Raw genomic sequence first — 20,580 nt, 5'->3', positions numbered from 1 at the left:
ATTTTGTTTGTAACAGCATTTCCAATGTCCCCCCTTTCCTCTATAAGAGCACTCCTTCTCTTTGTTCTGTGGACTTGCCTATGATTTTGCTGCAGCCAGCTTGTCCAGATTGCAGTTCTCTGCTGTTCCCAAACAAACCCATCTTTTTCTGTTAAAATAACTGGCAGCTTGATTTTTTAAGGCTAAAGGCCATTATCATGTCTTGTTAGTGGTGGAAAGGACACACACCATATAGACCGGCTCCAAAGGCATCCTCCCTCTTAAACTCCTTAACTTCTGACTCCTCCCCTTTAATAACCTCTGTGTGGGGAAGGGCTTAAGGTGAGAGCCTCAAGCTTATCCAAGCAGCTTTTGATCGCTTTATTTTTTAAAGTTTATTTATTTATTTTGAGAGAGACAAAGACAGCATGAGTAGGGGAGGGGCAGAGACGGAAGAGAGAGAATCCCAAGCGGGTTCCATGCTGCCAGCGCAGAGCCTGGCATGGGGCTCGATTCCATGAACTATGAGAGCATGACCTGAGCCTAAACCAAGAGTCAGACACTGAACGGGCTGAGCCACTCAGGCGCCCTGACCACTTACTTTAAAATCGCGCACAGCAGACTATTTGTTTCTCATACTCGGTAATGTTATAGTTAACATTTTAGGGGCTAAGCAGAAACTTTCGTGAGACAATTCTAATGGAGAGGAGAAAGAAGCAGGGATGAGAGAGGAAGGGGAAGTGTGGAGGGTGACCTGTTTCTGGTTTCAGCCCTTCCTGAGGCCAGCTGTATCTCCTTGGGCCCCTCCTAAAGCACATTCATGGTCTTCCAGAAATTTCCCCTTTTTGATTAAATAAATTTGGCTGGACTCTGTTACTTGCAGTCAAAACTAGTCCAGAGCCAGGTGAATGAGCTGCGGCCCCTCCCTTCCTAGAGCTCAGCCCAGTGCAGGGACAGGCAGGCAAACAGGCCACGATGGTCCCCTCTGGGCAGTGCCCAGGTGGGAGAGGGACACAGAGCCAAGCTCGGGTGGAGGGAAAGGTGTTTCTCCAAGGAAATGACCTCCGAGGTGAGGCGTGGAGGAGACGCTGACAGCCCCAGCAGGGGATCATCAGACACCTCAAAGAGAGCCTGGCGTATTTGATCTGTCGGCATCCGTGTTTGTACCTTTATACCTATCTCAAGCGTTAGCAATCCCTGCTGCTGGCAGAGCTTCACAGCATTTCCCCTCTCGTGGTTGTGGTGGGGACTACTGTATTGCTTCCCCGTTCCCAAGGACAGAGACCGAGTCTCAGATGGCCCTACCTTTTCTGGCCAGCAGACCCAGGAAATACTCAGAACCTAGAGCCCAGGAGGAGGTGGTGGTAGAATAGCCCTCGAGGGAAGAGAAGGAGGAAGCCCCTGTGTGCGGCATTGAGGACCAAGGAAACCAGGTTCTGGAGGCAGTGGGAAGGCTTCTTGAGTTGGGGGTGCTGACAGGAGGGTTGGGGGCTGGCAGAAGGGAACCGCCAGCCAGTGCCGGGCATAGGGCAGAGCTGGGACTGCAGGGCACGTGAGGGAGAGGCTTGGGCAGAGCCTCACGGGGCGCTGAGAGCCTCTGATCCACTACACTCCCTGGAGATGCAAGGAAGGCACTGGGTATCCAGGGAGGGGGGCGGGGGGGGGGGTGCGGGCTTTGATAGCCCACTGCATTTACCTAGTGACACACTCCAGGCCCCTGCACCTGACCCGAATTTAAAAATCTTGACATCTTGGAGCGCCTGGGTGAGCGTCTGACTTCAGCTCAGGTCACAATCTCATGGTTTGTGGGTTCAGGCCCCGTGTCAAGGCTCTGTACTGACAGCTCAGAGCCAGGAGCCTGCTTCAAATTCTGTGTCTCTCTCTCTCTCTCTCTCTCTCTCTCAAAAAATTAAGTAACCATGAAAGAACATATTCACATCTACATCTTACAGAGAGAGGGGAGACCAGGAGGGAGAAAGTGAGTGCCGGGCACCATACCAGGTGCACAGGCCCATCTCATTTCATTCTTTCAACCATCCTGTGAGGCAAGTGTTCTTATTCTCATTTCTCAGATGAAGGAGTCAAAACTCAGATAGACGACGCCACATGCCCAAGGTCACACAGGTAGCAAGTGGCCACAGAGCCACCATGTCATGATAGAACCACTCCAGCCCAGCCTTCGTCTTGCCAGCAGACCTACTGTCTGAAACTCGGCCCGTGCTGCAGCAGGGAGCCGTGTGCCTGCAGGCAGCCCGCGGAGAGGGCGGGGAGCCTGCCAAATACAGCTCAACCTCCTGGCAACAGCCCCATAGTAGGGGTGTCCTCGCTCTCGCCCGCCTTCCTTCCTAGCCCTCTCAGCACTTAGTCACTCTTGGTTTACACATACTTCTGACAAATGGCAGGGAGGGAAGAGCACTGGTCCTTCAGAAGTCATTAGCATCTCTGTGTCTCTTCCCTTATCTGGAAAACTGAGATGAAAAGAAGTGCTTCAGGACTGAGGGTTCCCTTCAGGTCAGAGAATCTTAAAGTCACGGCCTCCTTATAGAATGCTATGACATTCTATAGCTTAATGTGGCATGCTTAATTCCACAGTACAAGAGCATGTTTCTGGAAGAAAATATAGCTACGGATCGTGCCCGTAGGGTAGTGTATCTTTTTATAAAAACTGTAGGTAGACCTTAAAATCAAGAAAATGCCTCTGGTTGCATTTCTTTTTTCCTCTGAAAGTTGGCAAAGTCTTACTATTGGATGTTTCAGGCAGGGCGCCCAGGTCTAGCGCGTCCCCAGGAGCCAGTTTGAGAAGCCCTGGGCCGGAGATGGGAGACCGCCCCTGCCTGGCCATCATCTTGCCGTGTGACTTCGGACAGGTCACTCACCTGCTCTGGGCTTCTGTTCTCCCTGGACGCAGAGAGGGCGTGAGGACCAGAGACATCTGAGGTGCTTTTTAGTGCCAGTCTTCAAGATGGACTTGATTCCTACATGTCAGTGTCATTTTCAGGATCCTCATGGGCCATGCTCAGATGCAAGGTCATCCTCCCCTCTGGTTACCAATCTGTGCCTCTCCTCCCACCCCATGGGAAACCATACATGGGAGCTCTTTGGGCCAAGGAAAGGCTGCTCCTTCCCCTCACCTGAGATCCCAGCTCCTCAGCCTAGAGTCTTAAGCCCCTGAACAACTGTCTGGCGGGGATCAGGCTATTAAAGTAATTTACATAGTAATTAACAAGGTTCCATTAGCTGATTCCTGGGGCCAGAACACTCTGCCTCCATTTCCCTTTAGGGGTCCGCATCCCGGGCTGGGACTGGGGCTTGGCTGGTGGAGCAGCGAGGGGAGGAATTTTCCGTGCCCACGTGTTCCAGCTCCACACCCAGGGACGAGAAACAATGCCTGCGTGAGGGCCCCAGCTGGCTGGGTAATGAGGTCTGGGGCAAAGAGGCGCCTGGCGAGCATGCAGGGGCCTGAAGGCCCAAGAAAAAAAGGCAACCATGAGTCTTGCAGCCATGTGTCTGTTCTGTAGCCCAGGGCCTAGTGCCTCCAAGAGTGCCTGTTTCAAAATGACACAAGATTTCTCATGTCCTTCTGGGCCCCCTGACAACAAATTTTATGCTGACCGTAAGGTACAAAGCTACCCTGGTTATCAGCGTTGAGCCTCTCAGCATCCCTGTGAGGGAGACATTAACTTCTCCATCATGGGGATGAGGAAATTGAGGCCTAGAGAGGTGAAGTGACTGGCCCAGGGTCACACAGCCTGCAAGTTGCAGAGTGGGACTAGAACCTAGGTCCTCGGACACAACCTAGCTCTTCTTACTTGGCCAGTGTCTTTGAAACAGCTCTATGGAGTCCCAGGGGATTCTCGAGTGGTTTGTCTCCAGGATAAGGGGTTGTCAAGAGGACTCTACCCCCACCTGCCCTTCCCTTTTAACCAGAGCAGTTACTGGACTTCTGGGGAGGATTTTGTTTGAACTTCATAGCTAGAAAAGCTTTTAAAACCACTGCACTTCTACAAAACTGTCCCTAGAAGGGACCTGTCACAGGGCCACCTCTTTGCAGGTCTCTAGCTATGAAGGGAAGCCTCTGGATCTATGCAGTGGAGGCAGAATTGATCCTCTGAGGCTCCAGTCTGCGGTGCCAAATCCCTGGCCTTTGGTCTCCCCATCGGGCTCCCTGTGGTGAGGAAATAGGGTCTCAACAAGCTCTGAGTAATTTTCCTACTCTTATTCACTCAGCTAACATTTATAGAGCTGTAAGAGCCAGCACCTGAGGATAAAAAGAAAACGAGCATGAGTCCTGCCCTCAGAGACCTTTGGGAAGACGTAACACAGACTCACAACAGTGGTTCCCCAGAGAGGACACTGGGTACGGTGCTGGAGGGTGTCCCAGACCCCATGGAAGGGCAGGAAGAGCAGGGGACGCCTGATGACCAGAACAGGGCAGATGTTGGAGAAGGCTGCATAGACTTTGAGATGCCCGAACTGCTTTGAAGGAGGGGTTGGTTGGTGCGGAGGGACGGAAGCGCGTTCTGGCTGAAGGGAATGGCAGGTGTGAGGGTTGAAGGCAGGAGAGCAGAGGGCATTGTGTGTGATTTCATCTAGGTGTGGGGTACAAAGTGGAGGCAGGGGGGAGGCGGGGCTGGGGAGGCGAGGGCAGCTAAGATGAGGAGCCCAGGGAGGGGGCCGTGGCCCTCAGGCCCTGCTGCTGCCCCCTCTTCTGCAGTTCTCTCCACAGGACCCCCTCCCCTCAGGGCACCCTGAGGGGCTGCTTAGGCTGTGGGTAGGGGTCAACAGGGGATTTATGGCCTGGGAGAAGCCCTGCATTGGTGCCCTCACCCCTGTGCTCTCCCCGACCCTGGGCCTTACCTTTCAGGCCTTGCTCCTGGCTGGAGGCTGCTTGCTTCTTTTTTTTTTTTTTTTTTTTTTTTTAACATTTATTTATTTTTGGGAGACAGAGAGAGAGCGTGCAAGCAGGGGAGGAGCAGAGAGAGAAATGGAGACAGAATCCACAGCAGGCTCCAGGCTCCAAGGTGGGGGCTCAGCACAGAGCCTGATGCAGGGCTGGAACCCACAAACGGTGAGATCATGACCCGAGCCGAAACCAAGAGTCGGACACTTAACCGACAGAGCCAGAAGGGATGTGGGAGGTGGAAGGACAGGAGAGAACACAGGGTGCTTGATGGGCAGAGTACCCCTGCGGGCAGCTGGGGCCCCTGCCGCTAGGAAGCCCCGGGAGGGAGGCTGCTGTGAACATGCCCTTCAGAGTTGTCCTGTTCAAGGAGACAGGAAGGCCTGTCTTCATCCCCCAACTCCCATCAGTCTTTTGTTGACGGCTGCTCCTGGGGACATGAACCCCCCCATTTTTAGCCTGCCCCACCTTGGACGCAGCATCGTCCCGCAGCCAGAGAAGGTCTTCAGGCAGAGGATGGCGGCTTGCAGTAAGAAGCCACCGGCATGAAGGCAACGGTGTGTCGCAAACAGTAGCTCCAAAGGGAGGCTGGACACGCACGGGTGGTGTCCTCTTCAGAAATCAAGAGCCAAAGGGACTGAAGCGGCTCCCTGCGTCACACAGCACGTTAGCAACAGCCTGAACTGTGAGGCCGGGCCTCATGGCTCGTCACCCAGCACTCCGCCATCACATCCCTCCTGTCCCTCACCTCCATGTTGTCACATCTCCGAAGCATCCTCACCCCTCCTCCCACACATGGTGTAATAAGAAAACTTGGGTAGCAGATATAAATGTATCTTGAAAACACACACACACACACACACACACACACACACACACACACACACACAAAATGGTCCTAATCTATAAGATTTTGAGCCCTTCACTGAAGAGGCCTTGTCATCTCCATCTTTGCAGCCCAGTCCTTGGCCCAGTGCCTGGCACTTAGTAGGTCTTCAATACACAAAGGACGAACTGATGTTTTGGCCATCTGCTGTGTGGCGTGGGGCAATTCCACTGCCTCTTTGGCTCTCAGTTTCCTTGGTTGAAAAGCGGGCATACGGTGCCCGCTCTGCTGCCTCGGGTCGTTGTGTTGGATGTTCAGCAGGATTCCTGGCACCTAGTAGGTCCTCCACAAATGTTTACACTGATGAAGAACGTTTGGGAAACTGCACGAGTCTCTACCCCACAGGGCAGGGGCAGTCACGGTGGGTAGCCGGCAAGAATGCGTTGGGAGTCAAAGGATCCGCGCAGACCCTTTGGTCTGTGGTCGGTTGCCTCTCACCTCCTCCCTCCTGCACATTCCCCCGTCCCCTGAAGCTCATGACTCAGGTTTTCCGCTTCCTGCCTCCTGCGAGTTCACTGCTCCCTGCCAGCCAAGCTGTTTTGCAGACCCAAGTTGGTAATGACAGATTCCTCTCTCCTGGCCCTCCACTGGCGAAACCGCGGAAAGTATTTGAAACACGCAGCCCGGGAATGTGCAAGCTTCCCTTCCCTGGGCTTGGCAGGGGCCGGCGATTTCTCAGCCAGCACTTTTGACTAAGACTTCTGTGGCTCGGGTTTCCCCTGAGCTTGTCGGCTCAGTTTTTCAGCAGTGTTTATACCTTTCTTTTTTCCTTCAAAAAATTAACCCCTCAAGTCGGTTCTGAATCATACAATCCCTGGAAGCATGGCTTTCTGTCTGTTACAGGTGTTTGGATGCACCTGAGGAGAGCTGGCCTGGGTCTGGGAGGTGGAGGGAGGGGATCTGCCCATCAGAGCTCCTTGGGCCCGGGTGGCCTAAATCAGAGGATTCTCTGCTGAGAGAGAGACTCAGAGGTCTTCCTGATCTTCTGCCTCCAGAAAGATCTGGTTAACTGATTCCAAACCTTGACAACTTTGATTTTACAACATCCTCCCATGGAGAGGAAGGGAGGGAGAGAGGATGGAAAGACCCTGGACTCTGGACCTAGGTACACGTAGATGTCAGTTGCACATCTGCTCCTGGCAGTAACAATGCCCCCTTCCAGGTTATCATGAAGTTTGAGTGCAGCATGTGAAAGCACCTAGGACAATTTCTGTGCACTGTTAGCACATAATAATTTCCTCTCTTCCTTATTTCTTCTTCTTTTTTTAAATTTTTTAATGTTTATTTTTGAGAGAGAGAGAGAAAGAGCAGAGGAGGGGCAGAGAGAGAGAGACAGAGGATCCAAAGCAGGCTCTGTGCTGACAGAAGAGAGCTGGATGCGGGGCTGGAATTCGCAAACCCTGAGATCCTGAGCTAAAGTTGGATGCTTAACCCACTGAGCCACCCAGGCACCCTCGTCTCTATTTCTGATTCACCGATTTTCTATCACATCACAAAGTTGTTTGGTGAATGAATGAATGAAGGCCTTGATACATCTAAACATTTGGTCTTGGTGATCCCTTCTCCTCTCGGGTCAGTGGTTCAAAGCCATGGGATGTTATTTCCTGAGCATCCACTGCAAAAAGCAGAGCTAGGCCTCAGGGAGACACTCTTGATGCCCAGCCCCAGCCCCTATTGGAAAGGATTTTCTGGTCTAGTGGGGGAGCAGGTGGCACAGGGTAAGTGACAGGACGGATGAAATACTGTCCACTGGGGGAATGTTCAGAATGATTTTACTCACTTGCTTGTACGCATTCCCTCATTCCCATAATAAGCATTTATGGGCTGGCCACCCCTCAGCCCTGGTGGTTCTGGAGGCTTCTAGAGCAAGCCCTTTCCATGTCACATGGATGCTGCTATTTGCCATGAAGTGATGCTGGAAAGTGCCTGGGAAACGAAAGGGCATGCTGTTCCTTCTGCCTGGAACCCCCTTCCCACCTCACCCACCTGGAGAATGCAGGACCCAGCCCGGGGAAGGTGGGCACCCCTTCTCCAAGGTGCCCTCCCTGACCCCCTGAGGCATAGCTAGATTCTCCTTCTCTGAGCCCCCCAGCACGTTCGTCATTACCCGGTCTGCCCCTGCTGTGCTGCCTTGTGGTGGGTTGTTTCCAAGTCTGTCTTTGAGGAAAATGGAGAGCCTAGGTCAGGCTGCCTAAAAGCAGAGCCTGAGATGGAGATTTTGATGCATGTAGTTTATCAGGGGCAAGGGGCATGTTCTCGGGAGAAGTGGGTAAGCGAAGCAGGATGGGGCAGCAAATATGTGGTCTCGGCTGGAGTCTGGCCTCAGCCTGACCCGTCCTGGTGGGAGCCTCACCTCAGAGCATGACCCCTGACAAAGGGATCAGTCAAGGGGGCCAGCCTCTGTACCCCCAGAGTCACCTGGTCTGACATCAGAGGAGCAGGCAGGGATAACCTCCCAGGTGAGGTGGCTCCTCTTTGGCCAAAGACAGTCCTCTGAGGAAGAGGGTGGCTGTGAGCGGTGGCTGTTAACACTGCCAGGACGGGTGCCTCAGCCGTGTGAATAAAGGAGCTGGGTAGGGCACCCACAACATCACGGGGGGGGGGGGAGGGGCAAGGGAGGATCAGAAAGAGCGTCAAGATCTCTGCCAGATCTTTTCCGAGACAGCGTACGGGTTCTGTGTATTTGTCCCTCCTCTTTTTTTTCTTTAAAAACAATTTTTTTTTAATGTTTGTTCATTTTTGAAAGGCAGAGACAAAGCACAAGCAGGGGTGGGGCAGAGACAGTGGGGGACACAGAATCTGAAGCAGGCCCAAGGCTCTGAGCTGTCAGCACAGAGCCCCTTGTGGGGCTTGAACCCACAAACTGTGAGATCATGACCTGAGCCAAAGTCAGATGCTCAATCGAGTGAGCCATCCGGGTGCCCTTCATCTCTCTTTCTTTTGCTAAAAGTCCTCACAGGCGGAACAGAGGAGTTCAGCAGAAGCTGCACACGGGGCAGTGTCCCTGTGGGCCTTGGGGAGGGGCAGCAAGGAGAGGGAGACCCAGCTCTTCACCACTCACTGAGTAGTAGCCTGCCTTCCTTTATGCCCCGAAGGCCTGGCCTTCTCTGCCTTAGCCAGGCCGGGGAGCCCTTCTGTCCTCTGAGCACCCTCCACACTTGACCCCAGACCAAGCGGGCTGGGAGGACTTGCTTTGCCTCGCTGAGCCCACGGCGAATTCTTATAAACAAGGGCTTCATCTTATTTTGATTTTCCAAGTGCCTCTCAGTGCCTTGCCCTTTAATAGGTGTCCACTAAATTGAGCAAATAAAATAATGGGTTCCTTAATTTTTTCGGAGAGGTGGGAGGAAGGACCAATACCCGCTCTGATGTCACCAATTGCCAAGGGTGTACTCGTGTTCAGGTTGGGCCTGGGCAGTCTTCCCATCCCGGCGCCCCAGCCCCAGCCAGCCCTGAACCTCCTGCTCGGCCCTCCGCGCATCCTGTGTGGCAGCCTCGGGCGAGGGTGGGCAGCGGGACACAGCAAGGACAGAGAGCCCCCGCTGGCCTGGTGCACTAGCTCCTCGGCCTTAATTTATATGAAATGTGACTCCATCACTCAAAGCCTGTGCCTGGCCTTGGTCGGTGCAGGTAATGATGATATAGGCTCATTTATGCAAGATTATCCTTTTATCACATTTCCAGACTCATTTATGAGGCTCATGTTTCCCCCCGAGGGCGTCATCAAGCAAGTTAAGTTGTACTATTTCCCTCCCGCGGAGAACTGGCGGGAGCCTCCCCCGTTGACGGATGAGGCCCGCTGCCTTTGCCAAATAGGGTCGGCGTGATGGATCTTTTACTTGTGAATATTATAGCTGGAAATTAGCATGTTTATTGAGGTAGAATGTGTTTGTTTACATTCCACTACCCATGGCATTACCTCTTATGACCTGACTTATTTAGTTGAGGATAAGCACAAATGATCCGCGTTTTGGCACCCACGAAAAATTAATGAACTTCCAGATATAGAATCCAGCCTTAAGTAAACACACCAGTGAGGTGGGTGGGGGCAAAGGGGCCAGGAAGGGCTCTGGGGGGTTGCGTGGTAGGCGAGGTGGATGCCCTGGTACTCTGAGCCCGTCTGGAAGGGGCAGCAGGTTGGGAGGCAGAGGAAGGGCAGAGGGCGGTGGATGAGGTGTCCGTGCAGAACATGCAGCCAGCACCCAGCCTATCAACTTTCCCTGACTTTCTGACAAGTGGGAGTCGGTAGAGGGGATGGAGAGAGACACGAGGAGAGCCCACGGCTCTCCGCCACATTCTCCTTCCATTCCTCCACTCCGTGTCCTGGTGCGGATCTCCAGGCTCCTCTCATGGAGGAAATCTCATCTGTGAAATGGGGCCAGCCTCACTCGTAACCTGAGAAATAACCAGACTCACGTCGGACATGTCTCTTCATCACCGGTGGCCGCGGTGTCAGGCGTGGAAAAGGGTGTTCACTGGTGGCCAGATGGTGGACAAATAGGACGCTAGAGATTAGCGTTCGGAGAACTTTGAAAAGGCCCAGGTGGAAAATATTTTGAGTTTTGTGAGCCACACAACCTCTATGCAACTACTCAACTCTGCCACCGTAGTGCAAAAGCAGCTAGAGACAAGATGTAAACATATGAGTGTGTCTGTGGTCCAAGAAGACTTTATTTTTAAAATCAGGTGTGGCTGGATTTGGCCATAGCCTTTCACCTCTATGTGGTGAGGCTGTGGAATGTTTTAGACTCAGACAGCTGGGCTTAAATCCCAGCACGTCCACTCTTTAGCTGTGTGGCCTTAGACAAGTTACTTAACCTCTCTGAACTCCCCTTTTCTCTCTGCAAAATGGAGGGTAGCGGCTTGTACTTTTTTGGTATTCCTCTCACCATGCCTACAGGGTTGGGCTCAGAGAAGGAGCTCAGGAAATCTTGTGGATTGGCTTAAAAAATCGGGGCGCCTGGGTGGCGCAGTCGGTTAAGCGTCCGACTTCAGCCAGGTCACGATCTCGCGGTCCGTGAGTTCGAGCCCCGCGTCGGGCTCTGGGCTGATGGCTCCGAGCCTGGAGCCTGTTTCTGATTCTGTGTTTCCCTCTCTCTCTGCCCCTCCCCCGTTCATGTTCTGTCTCTCTCTGTCCCAAAAATAAATAAACGTTGAAAAAAAAAATTTTTTTAAAAAATGTCTCTGATGATAATGACAGGTTCTGATGAGTACTACACTTTTTGATTTACAGTGCATCTCTCCCACATTTCGTTTCTACATCCTGTCCCCTACAGAATGGTATGGTATTATTCTGCCCACTTTATTTGGTGGTTTTTTTTTTTTAAACGTTTATGTATTTGTTTTTGAGAGACAGAGAGAGCGTGAGCAGGGGGAGGGTCACAGAGAAGGAGAGAGAATCCCAAACAGGTTCTGCTCTGTCAGCACAGAGCCCAGTGCGGGCTTGATCCCATGAACCATGAGATCATGACCTGAGCCGAAATCAAGAGTTGGACACTTAACTGACTGAGCTGCCCAGACGGCCCTATTCTGCCCACTTTATAAATGAGAAAACCAAGGTCCAGCAAGACTTAAGAGACTTTCCACAGGTCACTTATCTTAGTGTATTTGGGCTGCTATAGCAAAATAGCCTAGGCTGTGTAGCTTGGAAACAACAGAAATTCGTTTCTTACAGTGTTAGAGGCTGGGAAGTTCAAGCTCAAGGCACTGGTAGATTCGGTGTCTAGTGAGACCTGCTTCTCTGTACACGGCCGTCCTTTCACCGTAACCTCATGGGGCAGAGGCTGCAGGGAGCTCCCTTGGGCCTCTTTGATGAGGGCACTAATCCCATTCATGAGGGCCCCACCCTCATGACCTCTCATCTCCTAAAGTCTCCACCTCCTAATCCCAACAGACTGGGTATTAGGTTTCAACATATGAATTTGGGGGGCACATTCAGTCTCTAGCAGTCACACAACCACTAAGGGACAGAACAGGGATGAAAATCAGTTACTTCAGCAGTGAATCCTTGCATTTTCCAGGACACCAGAGCTGCAAGCTGTCCCAAGCTGTTTACCCCTGCCATGGCAGTGAGCAAATGGGCTGGCCATATAGGTGCTTGGAAATAGGTAGATTGGGTACATGATCTCTCTGTGGGAAGAGGTTGCTTCTTACCTCCTCAAGTTTTGAGACTTATAGCCTAGGAATATGGGGATCTCGGCTGTGTAGTGAAGATCCTAAAGTGGGTGAGCAGATTGGGGCTGGAGCCGGGGTGGGGGTGAGGTAACATTGCTGCAGGCTGAGGGATCCCCCTGGTGCAGAAAGAGGACAGAAAGTTGTGACCAGCTCAGAGATCAAGCTTTACTCTTCTGATAGAGCAGGACACCCTGTATCTGTAAGGGATAGCCTTCAGCAGCAAGTAATCGAGACCCCAAAAGGCTCAGGCTTAACAGAAACAAAAACAAAACACAAAAGGGCAGGTCAGTTTTTCTCTCTCAGGTGCTGTGAAATCCAGGGTGGTCATGGCTGGGGCAACAACTCCAAGATGTCATCAGAGTCTCTGGCATCTTCTATCTTTCTGCTTGGCCAAGTGGCTCTGCAGGTAGCTTCCACCCTCAAGGTTACCTCTTGGTCATAAGATAGCTACTGGAGTTCCAACCATCAGGATCACATTCCAGGTGGAAGAAAGAAGGAAGGAGGAGAGGGTGGGAGGGGTGCTTGAAGCTGAGTTAGCCCCTTTTAAAGGAGACTTCTTGGGAACCCCACCCTAGAAGGGAACAGCTTTGACTTTCACTTCATTGACCAGAATTCATGGGGCCGGCCCTATCTATAAGGGAGGTTGGGAACTATGGATGTCGTAGCTGGGCATTGCTGCCCCAGTCAGGGCTGTGCTAGTAAGGAAGAAGGGGAGAATGGATATAGCGTGGGCAAACCTCAGTCTCTGCCTCCTTCCCTTAATTGGCCAGAAAAGTAAACTGAGGCCCTGGAAAGGAAGCAACTTGCCCAATATTGCACAGTTAGGGGCGTACCTGAGACCAGACCACAAGGTTTCTGACTCCAAGGCAGATGCTTCTCCTGTCCATACTGCTTCACTCCGTAACCATACTCCCAGCCCCAAATAACAGTATTATTATTTATTAGGCATTATCCATGTGCCAGGTACTATGCTAAAATAAAGGCTTTCCAAGCTTGTTCCACTGAATCTGGTACCAACCGTCTGAGGCAGGCAGTACTATTATTCTCATTTTATAGGGGAAGAAGCCAAGAGTCAAGTGAGTGAGGTGACTGCTCCAGGTCACAGAACTCCTAAGTACGGAATGGGCTTGAAACCCCGGCTCCTGACCCAGGCTGTGTGCAATCAATCTAGTGCTTGGGGTTAAAATGACCCAGGGACGTCCCCAGTGGGCTTCTGAGCGGAGGCACGTCTCTCAGTGAACTTGTACCCTCGGGAACGCCTTCAGACCGCCCCCACACTCAGGCAGCACACGTTCCACAGACCAAGGGGGCTCCCTGCTCCCCACCTACCTGGCCAGCCTCCCTTTCTGCCGCTTCTCATTCCAGCCAATTACTCCTAATGGAGTGATATGAAATGTAACTAACTTGGGGAAATATCTGTATACTTTAATTAAATCAGTTCGCAATTAGCCATCTGAGTAATGAGGCTAAGGTGTTTTATCTCCCTGTGAGCCAGCGGGCCAGGGGAGCCAAAGGCAGAGGGATTTTGTGCGAATGGCATGGTCCTAGTGACAGACTCCTCAGGGGTATAGAGGCAGGTGCTGGAAACCCCAGGAGAGGATTTGGCCCAAATTTACTATGATTAAATAAATACAGCACCTCAGAGAGGAGCTACTAGGAGCTATTTGTAGGACTAAATTTTTAATGGCTGCAGCCTGTTTTTCTTATTAAAGAAATACCAGGGCCTTTAATCCAAACACCTCGTGGCAAAGTGCTAAAAATTGCCCATGTCCACTGTGTGACCCTGAAGTCCCCAGACAGGGCAAATGCCTGACTGCACAGATTGGCCACTGTCCAGCAACAGGCTCTCAAAGGCTCCTTAAAGCTGGCAGGGCAGGGTGAGGCCGGTCAGGGATTTACACTGGGTGCAAAATAAAGGCCCCAAATACTCAGCGGTCAAATAGTAGTATTTTAACAGAATATATTTTAAAAACCAAACTTAATGCAAAATGTTGATGATAAGCAAAATTTCAAAATTTTAAATTAAAGAGGGTCAGTAACGATGTCATGCCATGCTGAACCATCTGGGAGTCGGAAGTAAAAGGAAAAATCAGTAATATTGATTTTCTTTATTAAAAATTTTGATATTTTGTTCAACATGGATTTTTTTTTTATATTAGCTTTGATTTAAAAAATATTGCATTACAGGGGTGCCTGGGTGGCTGTCGGTTGAGCGTCCAACTTCGGCTCAGGTCACGATCTCACAGTTTGTGAGTTTGAGCCCTGCGTCGGGTTCTGTGCTGACAGCTCAGAGCCTGGAGCCAGCTTCGGATTCTGTGTCTCCCTCTCACTCTACCCCTCCCCTGCTCACATTCTGTCTCTCTCTCTCTCAAAAATTAATGAGCATTAAATTTTTTTTTAAATATTGCATTACAATATTATGTATCTTAATTACTACCTTTTTGGCACCCACTCACATTCCTATGGGCAAGTGCCTCACTTACCTAATCCTTGTCCTGGCCCTGCCAGCTGGGTTGCCTCTAAAAGCTGGTGTCTCTTTTGGTCAAATGGCCATTCTGTGGGCCCCTCTAGGACCCAGCTGAGTTCTCAGGGGCTCTGTGTGGTAGAATTTTGGTGGCAGAGACAAGGGTGGCACTTGGAACCTTAGACCGTTAATGCAGAGAGCAGTCTCGTGATTGCTCCAGCAAGGCCCAGAGACTAGAAGCAACTGGCCCAAGGTCACACAGCAAGTTTGTGGCAGAGCTTGAACTGGAGCTGGGTTTTCCTGATTCCCTACAGGGCTGTTACTCATCAGAGGAGAGCTGGGATTTTCTGATGACTCAGGGCGAAACCCATCAGAGAGTTGCCCTCCATGAAGGGAAGCCCTGAGAGGATGGCCCAGGGTCGATGGTGCTGATGGGTGGGCCTGGCTCCCACACACAGCCCCTCTCTCCCTCCCAGTGACTGGTGCAGAGGTGGCCATGTGACCCAGTCCTGGCCCCGAGGACACAGCAGAAGTCATTGGCTGGAGCTAATGGGGACAGAATCAGCTGATATCCTTTTAGATCTTTTTGCCCATTCTCTTCCCCCTTCACATCTTGACTTACACTCTGTGCCTGGGAGTGAGCAGCTGCTTCATGGCCTTGAGGACAAAAGCCACAGGCTAGAAAGAGGAGAGGAACCTGGGTCGCAAGGCCCCTTGAACCCTCTGTCCCAGCCCTGGGCTGCCTACTGCATCTCTTATTCAGTAAGTTAAATTAATGTTCTCTGCTCAAGCCATGATTAGCTGTATTTTCTACAGCACTCACAGCTTGAATGCTATCTTAGCAGCTCCGTCACCCCTGGTACTAAGAGCAGCTTTTGGTGAAATGTATTTGGTATTCACATGGCTCACTCCCTGCTTCATGCAGGTCTTTGCTCCCTGTCACCTCCTCCGTGAAGCCTTCCCTGACCACCCTAACTAAATAGCAGCTCCCATCACTCTCCGTGCCTTTTCTCTATGTTACTTTGTAATGGTTCTTGTCCATCTCTACCTGAAAATATGTGATGTGATTATTTGTTATTTGCCTCCTCCACGGGAGTTAGTTCCACAGGGGCAAGGCTCTTCTGTTGGCCTTTTATGACTGTATCCACAGTGCCTAGAACAGCAGTTAGCACATAGTAGGTCCTCAATAAATATTGTTGAATGAATGGACATACTCTGGGCCAACTGGGTCCTGAGCCTTTGCTCCTGCCTCGGGCATCTGCCAGCTCTCCAAGACAGCAAGTTAACATGGTCCTTGAAATTAGAATTTCCACTTCCTCTCTGGTTCGGGCCCTCAGTACCCAATTGTGAATTCTTATTATTGACCCCTCTGCTCTCCTGCGATGGATACCACTGGACACCCCAGATCTTAACCAGCTTGCCTATGGGCTCTGCCTCTTCCAGCCTTGTCTCACCAGACGTCTACCCTGCCCATGCCCCATGATGCCCAGTGGCACCCTCTGCCTGCGACATCCTCCCCATCTGTCTTCATCCCCAGCCTCAATGTCATTGTTCTTGTGGGATCCCAGGCGGTGACGACGCTGTGCGAGAACTCCCGACTCTCCTGTTGACAATACATCAAAAGCCATTACCTCCTGGTTCTGATTTCCAAGATGGGAGCCTGCCTCTAAGAAAACAAAATGAATGGGTTTGGTGTGCCAGAATCCATTAACTGGCTACCCGAACTAATCAACAGCAGGAATTCAAGGAAATTGCAAATTGAGAAGCCAGATTATTTGGGTCTCTTGATTGAGATCGGAAGAATAATTGTTTGAGGATTCCATTTCATAAGCTTTGTTTACTAACCCCAGATCTTGTTTTGATATTTCAGCCTCAGTTATTGGGGGTATGCCCACACTAAAATATATCATTGTGCCATTGTTCCTGGTAGGGACCTCAGAGCTTCTCTACCCACATCCTTTCATTTTATAGTTAGAGAAAATGAGGCACAGAGAGGGAAAGCAACTTCCCCCAAGGTCTCCCAGGGATTGGAGACTCCCAGCTAAGGGACTTCTACTTCTGAGAAAACCAGCAAGAGGTTCCAGTGGCCTCAAAAGGAATCTTTCTCACATGGCCATTAATGCATCCTGAAAGAGTTAAAGAACCAAATCCCCTCACCATTTAAGGAAATACTTGGACAAATGTGATGGGAAGGGGCAGCGTGTCATTGTCTCCTGAATCTTCTTTGGAAGGTAAACATGGATGCCCCCATAAATACCCGCTTCTGCCAAGGAGCTGTCTTTATCTGGTAGTTACTGAGAATGCCACGGAGCCAAAATATTACAGAGAATCGCCACACGTGAGGGACAGTCTGGAGAACCTTCCTTGAGGCCTGGAATTGCCCAGTTATGTAACAGCCAGGGCTGGAACCAGAAGAGACAAGGAAAATCATAGTTGGGGGATGTCAGGGAGGTTTCCCCTAGGAGAGACTCTGCACCTGAAGAGCAGGGTTTAGGGGACAGACGGGTGTTTATTATCAGTGGGAAACCAGTGGGTGATGAGATGTGTTCAGGGAAAATCCATCCATTCTACACGGTTTGTTGGAGCATCCTCCCCCCACCCTTTTTTTTTTTCCAACGTTTATTTATTTTTGGGACAGAGAGAGACAGAGCATGAACGGGGGAGGGGCAGAGAGAGAGGGAGACATAGAATCGGAAACAGGCTCCAGGCTCTGAGCCATCAGCCCAGAGCCCGACGCAGGGCTCGAACTCACGGACCGCGAGATCGTGACCTGGCTGAAGTCGGACGCTTAGCCGACTGCGCCACCCAGGCGCCCCTCCCCACCCCTTTTTAAAGTTGGCTCCACACCCCGTGTGGAGCCCAATGCGAATTTGAACCCCGCAGTGGATGTCTCCTTCCACTACAGGATATGCAAATCACTTATAATTGGAATCCCAGGAGTGGGGCTGCCACACGTAGGGTTGTGGGTAGGCTCAGAGTACTGCAGATATCACAGTTGGGCCCTGGTTCCCTCTACTGGGACAACCTTTCCAGTCTTCCAAGAAAGCCTCCCATCCCCTCCAATCATTCATGTATCCATTCTTTTGACCAACAGGACCATCAACTTCTCTTCTGTCAGGTGCCATAAGAGATACTGGGAACGTACGCAACGGGATGTGGTCCCTCCCCTCCAAGAGTCGTTGAGCAGAGACCAGATCTGTCCCTGTTTCTGCGGCTCAAGCATCATCAAATGACTACGTTATCCTGACCAACTCGGTCACTCAGCCCGGCATGCTTAGCGGCTCGGGCACCACGACCCCCTTTTGCCACACGCTTGTGTTCATACCATCTCAGCTGGCACTGGTTCTTTTGAGCAGCTGGGCCCCATCTTTAGTTAGGAATCAGTTTTTGGATTGCTGGAACTCCAGGGATTTTAAACAAGAACGTGCTGTTAAGTGTCCCCCATCCTATGCTCAGCCAATTGATGGTTTGAACTTAAATGGGAAACCACGTTTTTCTTTGTCTGTTAAACTTCACCTGCTTGCATCCAGCCTATTATATATTTTTTTCTTTTGTAGCCCATTAAGGACTTTTCCAGCCCCAATTTTGCCACGCAACGGTTTCTGCAATGCCTGGAAACAAGGAACGTGTGCTTCGAGAGTCTCCCTTTAAGGCAGTAACAGGTAGGAATGAACAGAGATAAGGGTAGGCCTTACAACACTTCACCAGTGACTGCCTTCCAATCAGTTTCCCCTACTGTTTGTGTGGGGTTGACTAACCAGCCGTGAATCTGCATAGCTAAACTCTCATCTTGCCCCCTCCCTCCATTTTGTCTACAAGGCTAACAACAGAGACTTAAGAAATGCTTCCTAGCATCAAAATGCATTATGTCTAAAAGCGTCCCATCAGAGGGAAACCAGGTGAGTTGAGCATATATGCCTTTTCTTGCTGAATTCCCACTAATTCTTAATCGTCATCATTTCTTTGTTCCCTGACTGCTTATAAACCAGGAGAATGCGATTACTCACAAAAGAAAGTTCTAGGAAGGGAGACAACAGGTTTACACAGGTCAGGGATGGCAGGATTCCACTGTAGCAGGAGCCCCAGCTTCCCCCACGGGCAGCAGGAGGAGGTGCAGGAAGGAACTAGCACAGGAAGCTGCATTCGGGAAGGTGGTTCCTTCCCGAGCAATCGGAAGGAGCTGTTCTCACCACAGGACGTTTTCCAGGAGAAAACTCTTTAAAAGCTGAAACTGGAAAACATAGCCAAAACAGAATGACATGGGACATTTCATCTGACCTTAGGAGCTAGGCCCTGGGAGAGAGTGGTCCATCCAGTACTATGAGGGCTGAAGCATGCCGTCCTGTCCTAGAGGCAGGTTATACCCAAGACATGTAACCCAATAATGGTTCTTCTGGGAGCTAAGATATGAGAGGGAACATGAAAAGCAGCTGGAACTATGGGGCATCATCAGAGCCCTTATACTTGCAGTCATTGAAAGGTCTGGCTTTTTAATACAGATGTGCCCCCCTTCAAGTCCTGGTTAATCGCCACCTAGACACCATGCCTCCAAATCTCACAGGAGGACAGCCACCTGAGGTGGTACTTGCCATTAGTGATATAGGTTGGGTTTTCCAAATCATGCCACCTGGTGGTCATTAGGAGAATCACAGGACCGGTGGTCAGCATATGCATTGGTAAGGGGGTACATCACATAAATCACTCAATTTGCAAGAAAGCACGCCAATTTGACTTAGTGTCTGTAAAGCCACAGTAGCTATTAACAATTCCAGGTGGTGAGAAAAACACTTTGGGGGGGGGGACAACAATAAAATAGGCCAGTGGACAGAAATGTAAGAGGAGTATTTGTTTGCTGGGGATGGGTGGAGGGGGCTGTCCACACAAGATAGAAGGCAAAAGGGAGAAGGACAAGAAGGAAATGAAAATGGACCAACTCAATGAGATTGGAGGGATTCCTGATCTGTGGCTTAGACCCTGGCTAATTGTATCACTCATAGGTGTCTCCCTCACTTTACCCCTTAATTTAACTCAACTGGCTCGTATTGAACGCAGAAGTAAGTGCTTCGCTAGAGGTGAGCAGTCCCGAGCAATCGGGAGGAACTGTTCTCACCTCTTCATGAAGCTGCCCGGACGGTTTGGCTCCTGAATTCGGTGGCCTGCATGGGGTCTTGAAGAGATGTTTTCCTACCTCATGCATTTTTTTTTAAATTATTAGTTGTGGTAAAATACACATAAGTTTACTACCTTCACCATTTTTACATGTACAGCTCAGTAGCATGAGGTACATTCACATTGTGGTGCAAATATACCACCATCCATCCCCAAAACTCTTCTCATCGTCCCAAACTCAAACTCAGTAGCTGTTAAATACCAACACCCCTGTCCTCCCTTCTTCCATCCCCTGGAAACTACCAGTGTGATTCCCCTGTGAATGTGGCTGTGTCAGGGACCTCACGTAAGTGGAATCGTGCAGGGTGTGCCTTTTTGTGACCAACTGACTTCACGTAGCATGTCTTCAAGGTTCATCCTTATTGTCGCCTGTGTCCTCCCTTTGTAAGACTGAATAATACTCCCTCGTATGTATATATGCCGTTTTGCTTACCCCTTCATCCCCTCGTGGGCCTTTGAGTTGTTTCCACACTGTGTCTGTTGTGAGTGATGCTGCCGTGAACACGGCTGAGCAAACATCTGAGTCCCCGCTTTCGCTTCTTTTAGGGAGGCGCCCAGGAGTGAAAGTGCTGGATCATATGGTAATTCTATCTTTAATTTTGGGGAGGAACCACCCATACTGTTTCCATAGCAACCTCACGCATTCTTGTGAGGAAATGCCACCCCTACTTAAGCCAGACACAAAGTCCCCCAGGGAATGAGAACTGGAGCCTTCTGGAGATGGAACACCATCTCCGGGTGGAAAAGAAGGGCTTGTATTTTTCGAGTTTCACCTCTTGCTTCTCTGTCTCCTAACTCCCACCCTGAACATGAATGGCATCCGTATATTGAAGCCAAATTTCAAACCCACCAAGGCTGGGGCAGAGAAGAGCCCGGACTCCCTTGGTGGGATTGGAGGAGGACAGAGGCCCAGATAGTAAGTTGGGGTGCACAGCCGTCTGTCCACGTAATAAACACATCGTGTGACCCTGGGGGGATATGGCAGCTGTATTGAGGACTCATCAGATA

The 20,580-nt window shown here is 50.7% G+C and overlaps 1 long non-coding RNA gene across 3 annotated transcripts in view; it reads left to right on the top strand.

Moving 5' to 3' along the window:
- The window catches only part of LOC125168335 (uncharacterized), a 98,783-nt gene that overhangs the window by 24,290 nt on the left and 53,913 nt on the right, over positions 1–20,580 (top strand). For all 3 annotated transcript variants that reach the window (XR_007153089.1, XR_007153090.1, XR_007153091.1), the window contains exon 3: positions 17,961–18,065. This is a non-coding gene — a long non-coding RNA (uncharacterized LOC125168335). The remainder of the gene's footprint in view (positions 1–17,960; positions 18,066–20,580) is intronic.

This window comes from Prionailurus viverrinus, chromosome B3 (assembly GCF_022837055.1).
Source record: "Prionailurus viverrinus isolate Anna chromosome B3, UM_Priviv_1.0, whole genome shotgun sequence".
Lineage (NCBI taxonomy): Eukaryota > Metazoa > Chordata > Mammalia > Carnivora > Felidae > Prionailurus > Prionailurus viverrinus.
This window is presented reverse-complemented; position numbering and strand designations above follow the sequence as displayed.